This window comes from Gossypium hirsutum, chromosome D04, assembly GCF_007990345.1.
Source record: "Gossypium hirsutum isolate 1008001.06 chromosome D04, Gossypium_hirsutum_v2.1, whole genome shotgun sequence".
Lineage (NCBI taxonomy): Eukaryota > Viridiplantae > Streptophyta > Magnoliopsida > Malvales > Malvaceae > Gossypium > Gossypium hirsutum.
Genome location: NC_053440.1, coordinates 20,660,069 through 20,662,039, shown reverse-complemented (window position 1 = coordinate 20,662,039; position 1,971 = coordinate 20,660,069). Strand labels below are relative to the sequence as shown.

General features: G+C 37.6%; 1 non-coding gene across 1 annotated transcript; it reads left to right on the top strand.

Annotated features, from left to right (window-relative positions):
* The first annotated feature begins 1,624 nt into the window (after positions 1-1,624).
* LOC121216699 (small nucleolar RNA R71) lies at positions 1,625-1,730 on the top strand. Its single transcript, XR_005912878.1, has one exon. It is a non-coding gene; the product is annotated as a small nucleolar RNA R71 (small nucleolar RNA).
* Positions 1,731-1,971: the final 241 nt, after the last annotated feature.

Below are 1,971 nucleotides of genomic sequence, written 5' to 3'. Positions count from 1 at the left end.
ATCAAGAAATTTCATTGCTTTAAGAATGTTAAAGGTTACCTATCATTTTGAACTTGCATGGTGAGTTCTTTTTTCACATCAATTAACGTTCTTCTCATGGCTAAGAAAGGTCTTTAAAATCTAAGATAATGAAATCAATAGGAAAAATAAATTTATCGACTCTTACCAAAACATCCTCGATCTTTCCTTCGGGATATGCTAAAGATCAATCTGCTAGCTGAAGCGTCACAGTTGTAGGTCTTACTTCACTTATCCCTAACATCCTGAAAATAGACTTAGGCATCAAGTTGATACTCACTCCTGAGCCACACAAAGCTTTACCATAGTAAGATGCACCAAGGTTACAGGGTATAGTAAAGCTTCCTGGGTCTTTCAATTTCAGTGGAAATTTGTTCTGCAGGAATGCACTACACTCCTTTATCAAGGCAACAGTCTCATACTCACTCAGCCATTTTTTCTTGGACAATGTATCCTTCATAAACTTCACATAATTCGGGATTTATTCTAAAGCCTTCACCAACAGAATATTGAAGTGCAACTGCTTTAGAACATCTAAAAACTTCTTGAATTGCACCTCTTATTTCTACTTATATTGCTACAATCTTTGCAGATATGGAGGTGATGGAACTTTCGGTTGAACCGAACAACTTTTCTGAGTGGATAAATCTACATTCAAAGAAGATGTTAAAATATCTGAATTCACTAAGTCAGGGTTTACCTTGTCAGACTTTGTAGATTCTAATTCCTTTGGTGTAGGAACTTCAATAGCTTGTTGATTCTTCTCATTGAGCTTATCTTCGACATCAATCAACCGCGGTTTTAGAATTTTACCACTTCGGAATGCCACTGCCTTGATATGTTCTTTACCCAAATTTCTTGGATACTTAGTATCACTCGGCAAGGTTCCTTGCGGTCTATTATGTAGCTCTATAGCTCACTGACCCATCTAGTTTTCCAAATTTTTTAGTGTTGTTGCTTCGCTTTGGATCAAAGCTTCATTCTTTTCCATGTACACTTTCAACAAGTTCTCCAAACAGTTTGATTCCTCAACTTGAGGTAGTTTTGGATCTTACTGATTATATCCTTGAGATTGGTTGGGTTTTTGCTATAATAAATTATTGTTCAATCCATTTCCTTGGTTGCTCCAAGAAAATTTAGGATGATTATGCTATGAAGGATTGTAGAAGTTGGACTAGGGTCCTTATCCACTCCTATTTTGATATTGGTTCCCCACATAGTACACTGACTCGGGATTTGATGGACAATTCTCAAAAGAATGACCTTCCCCACAGTATACACAGGAAACTACTTCAAACAGACTTGGTGGCTGAGCTGCAGAATTATTAGTACTATTAGCGGTTAACTGTTTTATCATAGAAGAAATAAATGATACCTGAGCTGATAATGGTGTGAGGGCGTCAACTTCATGAAATCTAGCTACACGGCTTCCTAAAGCTAGTCGATTTGTTGGCCATTGATAGTTATTACTCGCGATCCTCTCGATGACCTCATAAACCTCATTATAAAACTTAGAAAAATTGCACCATTCGCGGAAGCATATACCATCAATCTTGTATTTGCATTTAGACCATTATAGAATGTCTCTAACTAGATACAATGAGGAATCCAATGATGAGGACACTTACGAAGTAACTCCTTCAATCGCTCCCAAGCCTCATACAAAGACTCGTCATCCAATTGTTGGAAAGTTGTGATCTTTTTCCTTGAATTAGCGTTTTTTCTAGGTAGGAAATACTTAACCAAAACTCTCTCTACTAATTCTTGCCATGTAGATATGGAACTTGGTGGCAATGAATTGAGCCATGCTCGTGCTCGATCTCGCAATGAGTACAGAAACAACTTCAACCTCAGTGCGTCTTCAGTCACACCGGCTATCTTGAATGAATCACTCACCTTCATAAACAATTGAAGGTGGAGATTTGGATCTTCCGTGGGCATACTACTAAATTG